Source organism: Melanerpes formicivorus, unplaced genomic scaffold (assembly GCF_026170545.1).
Source record: "Melanerpes formicivorus ecotype bairdi unplaced genomic scaffold, bMelFor1.0.p_v2 SCAF_315, whole genome shotgun sequence".
NCBI classification, from domain to species: Eukaryota; Metazoa; Chordata; class Aves; order Piciformes; family Picidae; genus Melanerpes; species Melanerpes formicivorus.
The window spans coordinates 215,001-225,000 of NW_027142667.1; positions in this window are offsets into that span (position 1 = coordinate 215,001).

Consider the following 10,000-nt stretch of genomic DNA (forward strand, 5'->3'; position numbering starts at 1 on the left):
GCCGGGCTCCTCCCGCGAAGGCCGCGGACGAGGCGGCCCGGCAACCCGCTGACGCGGCTAGTTCCCTCGCGTGCGCACGCAAGCACACGCTTCCCGACTCCCCGCTTTCGTTGCCGAGCCCGGGCTGGGCTCCGGCTCACGGACGAGCGAAACCCATCCAACACCGCTGAGGGTGCGCCAGCGGCCGCTCCAAACCGCCGCGCCTTTGTTCGGCCCCGCGGGTCCCCTCTCTGACCCGGGCGAAAGCCACCGAGAAGCCAGACGGACCCCTGCCCAGCCGCCTGGCGGGTGGCTTGGAGCAGCCGCTCGGCAGCGCTGCCCTGGGAGTGCTCGGCGTCGCTTGTTCCCTCATATACGGAACTGGAGGGCCGTCAGCTCCGCGAGCGCACAACCAGCCGACCTCCGCCCAGCGGCAGGTCGCAGAAATCACGCCGGCTTGTACGATGACGTAGGCGGAGGCAGAGCGCAACAGCGACCCCTTGGCGACAAGCGCGATCTCCGCGGAGAGCACGTCTACTCGCCGAGGGAGAGCACGTCTACTCGCCCAGGGAGAGCACGTCTACTCGCCCAGGGAGAGCACGTCTACTCGCCGAGGGAGAGCACGTCTACTCGCCGAGGGAGAGCACGTCTACTCGCCGAGGGAGAGCACGTCTACTCGCCCAGGGAGAGCACGTCTACTCGCCCAGGGAGAGCACGTCTACTCGCCGAGGGAGAGCACGTCTACTCGCCCAGGGAGAGCACGTCTACTCGCCCAGGGAGAGCACGTCTACTCGCCCAGGGAGAGCACGTCTACTCGCCCAGGGAGAGCACGTCTACTCGCCCAGGGAGAGCACGTCTACTCGCCCAGGGAGAGCACGTCTACTCGCCCAGGGAGAGCACGTCTACTCGCCGAGGGAGAGCACGTCTACTCGCCGAGGGAGAGCACGTCTACTCGCCCAGGGAGAGCACGTCTACTCGCCGAGGGAGAGCACGTCTACTCGCCGAGGGAGAGCACGTCTACTCGCCGAGGGAGAGCACGTCTACTCGCCGAGGGAGAGCACGTCTACTCGCCCAGGGAGAGCACGTCTACTCGCCCAGGGAGAGCACGTCTACCTCCCGCCTGAGGGAGAGCACGGGGGGGGGGGACAAAGACAGGCGGCAGCAGCTTCGGTGAACGTCACCCGGGAGGCGACCGGGGCTGTCCCGGGGCAGTCCCGGGAAGCCGGCGTCCGACACAGGGAACCGTCAGCTGCCGGACCGGGGCGAATCCCCGCGGCCACGGCAGGGGTGGGGGCTCGAAGACAGCCGGCAGTCGCCTCGGTGAACGTCACCCGGCCGGCGACCGCGGCCGTTCCGGGGCCGTCCCGGGAAGCCTGCGACAGGCACGGGGTCCCAGCCGCGGCCGGACCGACTCGAAGCCCCGCGGCCCCGGCACGGGGGAGGCCCAAAGACTGGCGGCAGCCGCTTCGCTGAACGTCACCCGGCCGGCGACCGGGGCCGTCCCGGGGCTGTCCCGGGATGCCGGCTTCCGGCACGGGGTCCCGGCCGCGGCCGGAGCGGCTCGAATCCCCGCGGTCCCGGCAGCAGCCGGAGCCGCTCGCCGTTCGGGCTCCCGGCACCCTACGGATCCGCCGACTCGTTCGCGGGCGGCGGGGGGAGGCAGTGAAGGAGGTGCGGGCAGAAGCGGCAGCGGAGGCGGAGGGGGGGGGGGGCTCGAAGACAGCCGGCAGCCGCTTCGGAGAACGTCACCCGGCCGGCGACCGCGGCCGTTCCGGGGCCGTCCCGGGAAGCCTGCGACAGGCACGGGGTCCCGGCCTCGGCCGGACCCGCACTGGGTGCCGCCGCCTCGGGCTCTCGGGACGGTATGGATCCGCCGACTCGTTCGCCGGCGGCGGGGGGAGGCAGTGGAGGGGGTGCGGGGAGAAGCGGCAGCGGAGGCGGAGGGGGGGGGGGCTCGAAGACAGCCGGCAGCCGCTTCGGTGAACGTCACCCAGGAGGCGATCGGGGCCGTCCCGGGGCCGTCCCGGGATGCTGGCTTCCGCCACGGGGTCCCGGCCGCGGCCGGAGCGGCTCGAATCCCCGCGGTCCCGGCAGCAGCCGGAGCCGCTCGCCGTTCGGGCTCCCGGCACCCTACGGATCCGGCGACTCGTTCGCCGGCGGCGGGGGGAGGCAGTGGAGGGGGTGCGGGCAGAAGCGGCAGCGGAGGCGGAGGGGGGGGGGCTCGAAGACAGCCGGCAGCCGCTTCGGTGAACGTCACCCGGCCGGCGACCGGGGCCGTCCCGGGGCTGTCCGGGGATGCCGGCTTCCGGCACGGGGTCCCGGCCGCGGCCGGAGCGGCTCGAATCCCCGCGGTCCCGGCAGCAGCCGGAGCCGCTCGCCGTTCGGGCTCCCGGCACCCTACAGATCCGGCGACTCGTTCGCGGGCGGCGGGGGGAGGCAGTGGAGGGGGTGCGGGCAGAAGCGGCAGCGGAGGCGGAGGGGGGGGGGGGGGGCTCGGAGACAGCCGTCAGCCGCTTCGGTGAACGTCACCCGGGAGGCGACCGGGACCGGCCCGGGAAGCCATCGTCCGGCCCCGGATCCCGGCCGCGGCCGGACCGGCTCGAAGCCCCGCGGCCCCGGCACGGGGGAGGCCCAAAGACTGGCGGCAGCCGCTTCGCTGAACGTCACCCGGCCGGCGACCGGGGCCGTCCCGGGGCCGTCCCGGGATGCCGGCTTCCGGCACGGGGTCCCGGCCGCGGCCGGAGCGGCTCGAAGCCCCGCGGTCCCGGCAGCAGCCGGAGCCGCTCGCCGTTCGGGCTCCCGGCACCCTACGGATCCGCCGACTCGTTCGCCGGCGGCGGGGGGAGGCAGTGGAGGGGGTGCGGGCAGAAGCGGCAGCGGAGGCGGAGGGGGGGGGGGGCTCGAAGACAGCCGGCAGCCGCTTCGGTGAACGTCACCCGGCCGGCGACCGGGGCCGTCCCGGGGCTGTCCGGGGATGCCGGCTTCCGGCACGGGGTCCCGGCCGCGGCCGGAGCGGCTCGAATCCCCGCGGCCCCGGCAGCAGCCGGAGCCGCTCGCCGTTCGGGCTCCCGGCACCCTACAGATCCGGCGACTCGTTCGCCGGCGGCGGGGGGAGGCAGTGGAGGGGGTGCGGGCAGAAGCGGCAGCGGAGGCGGAGGGGGGGGGGGGGCTCGAAGACAGCCGGCAGCCGCTTCGGTGAACGTCACCCGGGAGGCGACCGGGACCGGCCCGGGAAGCCATCGTCCGGCCCGGGATCCCGGCCGCGGCCGGACCGGCTCGAAGCCCCGCGGCCCCGGCACGGGGGAGGCCCAAAGACTGGCGGCAGCCGCTTCGCTGAACGTCACCCGGCCGGCGACCGGGGCCGTCCCGGGGCCGTCCCGGGATGCCGGCTTCCGGCACGGGGTCCCGGCCGCGGCCGGAGCGGCTCGAATCCCCGCGGTCCCGGCAGCAGCCGGAGCCGCTCGCCGTTCGGGCTCCCGGCACCCTACGGATCCGGCGACTCGTTCGCCGGCGGCGGGGGGAGGCAGTGGAGGGGGTGCGGGCAGAAGCGGCAGCGGAGGCGGAGGGGGGGGGGGGCTCGAAGACAGCCGGCAGCCGCTTCGGTGAACGTCACCCGGCCGGCGACCGGGGCCGTCCCGGGGCTGTCCGGGGATGCCGGCTTCCGGCACGGGGTCCCGGCCGCGGCCGGAGCGGCTCGAATCCCCGCGGTCCCGGCAGCAGCCGGAGCCGCTCGCCGTTCGGGCTCCCGGCACCCTACAGATCCGGCGACTCGTTCGCCGGCGGCGGGGGGAGGCAGTGGAGGGGGTGCGGGCAGAAGCGGCAGCGGAGGCGGAGGGGGGGGGGGGGCTCGAAGACAGCCGGCAGCCGCTTCGGTGAACGTCACCCGGGAGGCGACCGGGACCGGCCCGGGAAGCCATCGTCCGGCCCGGGATCCCGGCCGCGGCCGGACCGGCTCGAAGCCCCGCGGCCCCGGCACGGGGGAGGCCCAAAGACTGGCGGCAGCCGCTTCGCTGAACGTCACCCGGCCGGCGACCGGGGCCGTCCCGGGGCCGTCCCGGGATGCCGGCTTCCGGCACGGGGTCCCGGCCGCGGCCGGAGCGGCTCGAATCCCCGCGGTCCCGGCAGCAGCCGGAGCCGCTCGCCGTTCGGGCTCCCGGCACCCTACGGATCCGCCGACTCGTTCGCCGGCGGCGGGGGGAGGCAGTGGAGGGGGTGCGGGCAGAAGCGGCAGCGGAGGCGGAGGGGGGGGGGGGCTCGAAGACAGCCGGCAGCCGCTTCGGTGAACGTCACCCGGCCGGCGACCGGGGCCGTCCCGGGGCTGTCCGGGGATGCCGGCTTCCGGCACGGGGTCCCGGCCGCGGCCGGAGCGGCTCGAATCCCCGCGGCCCCGGCAGCAGCCGGAGCCGCTCGCCGTTCGGGCTCCCGGCACCCTACAGATCCGGCGACTCGTTCGCCGGCGGCGGGGGGAGGCAGTGGAGGGGGTGCGGGGAGAAGCGGCAGCGGAGGCGGAGGGGGGGGGGGGGCTCGAAGACAGCTGGCAGCCGCTTCGGTGAACGTCACCCGGGAGGCGACCGGGACCGGCCCGGGAAGCCATCGTCCGGCCCGGGATCCCGGCCGCGGCCGGACCGGCTCGAAGCCCCGCGGCCCCGGCACGGGGGAGGCCCAAAGACTGGCGGCAGCCGCTTCGCTGAACGTCACCCGGCCGGCGACCGGGGCCGTCCCGGGGCCGTCCCGGGATGCCGGCTTCCGGCACGGGGTCCCGGCCGCGGCCGGAGCGGCTCGAAGCCCCGCGGCCCCGGCAGCAGCCGGAGCCGCTCGCCGTTCGGGCTCCCGGCACCCTACGGATCCGGCGACTCGTTCGCCGGCGGCGGGGGGAGGCAGTGGAGGCGGTGCGGGGAGAAGCGGCAGCGGAGGCGGAGGGGGGGCGGGGGGGACGATAGTGGCGGGGGGCGGGGGGTGCTCGAAGGCAGCCGGCAGCCGGTTCGGTGAACATTCGCCGGGGCGGGGGGGCGACCTGTCCGTGCCCGGGGCAGCCCCGGGAAGCCGGCAGCCAGCACGGGGTCCCGGCAGCACCTGTTCCCTGCCCTGGGACTTGCCGTGCCCGGCGGCCGGTTGCCGGGTGGGGGGAGCGATGAGAGGCGGGGCGCAGCGGCCGGGGCAGCGCCGGGCCGCAGCGGGGGGCTGGGCGGGTGGGGTAGGCGTCGAGCGGCAAGCCCTCGGCTGCAGCGAATGTTCGGCGGTGCGGGGCGGGGGGGGACGGGACGACACGTTGGGGGCGCCGAGTCCGAGCCACCCCCGGCCCCAGGGGCGGCCGGAGGGGGTGGCCGGTGCCTGGCCCTGGGAGCTGCTGGGCGCCGGATGGCCGAGGGTGCGTCAGAAGCCGCCCGAGCGGTCGAGCAGGTCCTCCAGAAAGCCTAGGGTGGCTTCGAGGGCCCCGGGAGCAGTCGAGGGAGGCCTCCAGGCAGGTCTGGAGTGGATGGGAGGCCTTCCAAAGCAGACAAGGGAGGCTGCCAGCGGGGCCTAGGCTGGCACTGCAGCCTGTAAATGGTTGGGGGGGGGGGGCCTCTGGTGCGGCCTGGAGTCTCTGGGTGGCGTCCAGAGAGGTGCAAAAGATCCTCTGGTGCGGCCTGTGGTGGCGGAGAAGCCTGCAGAGCGTGCGGGGGAGGCTTCTGGTGCGGCCTGGGGTGGGTCGGAAGCCTGCAGAGCGTGCGGGAGAGGCTTCTGGTGCGGCCTGGGGTGGGTCGGAAGCCTGCAGAGCGTGCGGGGGAGGCTTCTGGTGCGGCCTGGGGTGGGTCGGAAGCCTGCAGAGCGTGCGGGGGAGGCTTCTGGTGCGGCCTGGGGTGGCTGAGAAGCCTGCAGAGCGTGCGGGAGAGGCTTCTGGTGCGGCCTGGGGTGGCTGAGAAGCCTGCAGAGCGTGCGGGAGAGGCTTCTGCTGCGGCCTGGGGTGGCTGAGAAGCCTGCAGAGCGTGCGGGGGAGGCTTCTGTTGGGGCCTGGGGTGGGTCAGAAGCCTACAGAGCGTGCGGGGGAGGCTTCTGTTGCGGCCTGGGGTGGGTCGGAAGCCTGCAGAGCATGCGGGGGAGGCTTCTGCTGCGGCCTGGGGTGGCTGAGAAGCCTGCAGAGCGTGCGGGAGAGGCTTCTGCTGCGGCCTGGGGTGGCTGAGAAGCCTGCAGAGCGTGCGGGAGAGGCTTCTGTTGGGGCCTGGGGTGGGTCGGAAGCCTGCAGAGCGTGCGGGAGAGGCTTCTGCTGCGGCCTGGGGTGGGACGGAAGCCTGCAGAGCGTGCGGGGGAGGCTTCTGGTGCGGCCTGGGGTGGGACGGAAGCCTGCAGAGCGTGCGGGAGAGGCTTCTGCTGCGGCCTGGGGTGGGTCGGAAGCCTGCAGAGCGTGCGGGAGAGGCTTCTGTTGCGGCCTGGGGTGGGTCGGAAGCCTGCAGAGCGTGCGGGAGAGGCTTCTGCTGCGGCCTGGGGTGGGTCGGAAGCCTGCAGAGCGTGCGGGAGAGGCTTCTGCTGCGGCCTGGGGTGGCTGAGAAGCCTGCAGAGCGTGCGGGAGAGGCTTCTGGTGCGGCCTGGGGTGGCTGAGAAGCCTGCAGAGCGTGCGGGAGAGGCTTCTGCTGCGGCCTGGGGTGGCTGAGAAGCCTGCAGAGCGTGCGGGAGAGGCTTCTGCTGCGGCCTGGGGTGGCTGAGAAGCCTGCAGAGCGTGCGGGAGAGGCTTCTGCTGCGGCCTGGGGTGGCTGAGAAGCCTGCAGAGCGTGCGGGAGAGGCTTCTGGTGCGGCCTGGGGTGGCTGAGAAGCCTGCAGAGCGTGCGGGAGAGGCTTCTGCTGCGGCCTGGGGTGGCTGAGAAGCCTGCAGAGCGTGCGGGAGAGGCTTCTGCTGTGGCCTGGGGTGGGTCGGAAGCCTGCAGAGCGTGCGGGGGAGGCTTCTGGTGCGGCCTGGGGTGGGTCGGAAGCCTGCAGAGCATGCGGGGGAGGCTTCTGCTGCGGCCTGGGGTCTCTGGGTGGCCTCTAGAGAGGTGCAAAAGACCCTCTGGGTTGGGCTGGGGTGGCTCTTGGACCCCTGCCACACAGTGGGGAGAGGCCTCCGGCCCGCCACCTGTGTCCCTGTGTGCCTGAGTGCCTGTGTCCCTGTGTCCCTGTGTCCCTGTGTCCCTGTGTCCCTGTGTCCCTGAGTGCCTGAGTGCCTGAGTGCCTGTGTCCCTGTGTCCTTGTGTCCCTGTGTCCCTGTGTCCCTGAGTGCCTGAGTGCCTGTGTCCCTGTGTCCCTGTGTCCCTGAGTGCCTGAGTGCCTGAGTGCCTGTGTCCCTGTGTCCTTGTGTCCCTGTGTCCCTGTGTCCCTGTGTGCCTGAGTGCCTGTGTCCCTGTGTCCCTGTCTGTGTACCTGTGTGCGAGAGTGTCCGGCACGCCACCCAGCGGCGGCGGGCAAGCAGGTAGGCGGGTGGGCGGGCCGGCGAGGGCCAGTGTGAGTTTGGGGGGTGGGAGGGGAGGCGGCAGCTGGAAGCGTCAGAGGAGGGGGCGTGGCTCCGGCTGGCCCCGGGAGCAGGTTCCCGGGACCGGGACCGGCTGGACCCGGCGGGTGGTTGATCCCGGGGCGGGGGGCAGAGGCGGCGGGAAGCGGCAGCTGCGTGTGCGGCGGGGGGGTGGAGGGCGAACCGCGGCGGGAAGCGGATGCTTCAGAGCAGGTTACGGGGGCGGGGACGGACGACACCACCTGTCCCCGCCCCGGGACGGGCTGGACCCGGCGCCCTGGACCCGGCGCCGTGTACCCGCCGCCGCCCCCGCCGCCGCCCCCCTCCGCCACCCCGGGACCCCGACGTTTTTTGGCGCCCGCGCCTTTTTTTGCTCCCCGCCTGCCCGCGCTGCCCCGGGCCCTCCCCCGGGGCGGGGCGGGAGGGAGGGACGGACGGACGGGTAGCCGGGGATCTCCGAGCGCGCGCCACCAGGCCGAGGCGGGTCCCGGCGGCGGCGGCGGCGGCGGCGGCGGCGGCGGCAGCAAGCGACGGCGGGGGGGGCAGGCTAGGGAGAGAGGGGGAGCGGCATGCGGTAGGGCTGGGGGGGTTTGTTTCGGGGGGGAGGGGTGGGGGGGGGGTGGCAGCGGTCAGCGAGAGCGGGGAGAGGGGGAGCGGCATGCGGTAGGGCTGGGGTGTTTTTGGGGAGGGGGCGTTGGGGGGATTAGCGGGGGGGGCGGGCAGCCGAGCCAAGCGGCAAGCCGGGGGGCGGGCGAGGGCGGCTTTAGGGCCGGAGGAGCGGAGCGCAACCTCCCCCGTGCAGGCTCCAGCGTGGAGAGCAGCAAGTTTTTGGGGACGGGGGACGACGGACGGGAGGGGCAGCGGCGAGAGGCTAGCTGCGGCAAGGGGCACCGGCACGGCCGCCCTAACAGCGCCGCCTCGGTCGCAGGGGTTAGAGAGCAGCCGGGCAGCCCGGGAGGGAAGCGGCAGCCCGCGAAGGGGGGAAGGGGGGGCTCCGCGCAAACCGCTAACGGCGAGCCGGGGGGTGTGGGGAGCTGGGGGTGGCAGCAGCGGCAAGAGGCAACGTCGGGAGGGGGGGCTCCGCGCAAACCGGTAACGGGGGCCCGGGGGTGTGGAGGGGGCGGTGGTGGCCGCGGCGAGAGGCAACGGCAGGCGGGGGCGCTCCGCGCAAACCGGCAGCGGGGGGGGGGCGGGGGTAACGGCAAGAGGCAACGGCGGGAAGGGGGGCCTCCGCGCAAACCGGCAGCGGGGGGGGGCGGGGGGTAGCGGCAAGAGGCAACGGCGGGAAGGGGGGGCTCCGCGCAAACCGGCAGCGGGGGGGGGCGGGGGTAGCGGCAAGAGGCAACGGCGGGAAGGGGGGGCTCCGCGCAAACCGGCAGCGGGGGGGGGGCGGGGGTAGCGGCAAGAGGCAACGGCGGGAAGGGGGGGCTCCGCGCAAACCGGCAGCGGGGGGGGGCGGGGGGTAGCGGCAAGAGGCAACGGCGGGAAGGGGGAGCTCCGCGCAAACCGGCAGCGGGGGGGGGGCGGGGGTAGCGGCAAGAGGCAACGTCGGGAGGGGGGGCTCCGCGCAAACCGGCAGCGGGGGGGGGGCGGGGGTAGCGGCAAGAGGCAACGTCGGGAGGGGGGGCGCCGCGCAAACCGGCAACGGGGGCGGGGGGGGAGGCGGTCAGGGGCGGGGGGAGATTTCTAGAGATGCCGGCAGACCTTCTCCCCGGAGAACAGCGCTGTTGAAGAAAAGACTGCTTCAGAACACAACCTTTAATGAAAGACGCTCGATGAAAACAACACTTAATAAAAGAAGGTTTCATGCCGACTGCCTCTCTTCATTTACGCCGCCGCGGGGGGGGGGGGTTGGGGGCCGGGCGGGCGATACCAGGCGGCCCTCGTCCCGGGGACCACGTCTACCCCGCGGTTCCAGCCTCCGCGCGCTAAGTGCCCGCCCGGCCGCGGGGAGCACGTCTACCTCCTGCCGCACGGCTCAGTGCACTAAGTCCCCCCTCGCCATGGAGAGCACGTCTACCTGCCAGCTCAGGGAGAGCACGTCTACTCACCGAGGGAGAGCACGTCTACCACCTGGGAAGGAGAGCACGTCTACCTCCTCGGGAAGGAGAGCACGTCTACCTCCTCGGGAAGGAGAGCACGTCTACCTCCTCGGGAAGGAGAGCACGTCTACCTCCTGGGAAGGAGAGCACGTCTACCTCCTCGGGAAGGAGAGCACGTCTACCTCCTGGGAAGGAGAGCACGTCTACCTCCTCGGGAAGGAGAGCACGTCTACCTGCCGCCGCACGGCTCAGTGCACTAAGTCCCCCCCTCGCCAGGGAGAGCACGTCTACCTCCTCGGGAAGGAGAGCACGTCTACCTCCTGCCGCACGGCTCAGTGCACTAAGTCCCCCCTCGCCATGGAGAGCACGTCTACCTGCCAGCTCAGGGAGAGCACGTCTACTCACCGAGGGAGAGCACGTCTACCACCTGGGAAGGAGAGCACGTCTACCTCCTCGGGAAGGAGAGCACGTCTACCTGCCGCCGCACGGCTCAGTGCACTAAGTCCCCCCCTCGCCAGGG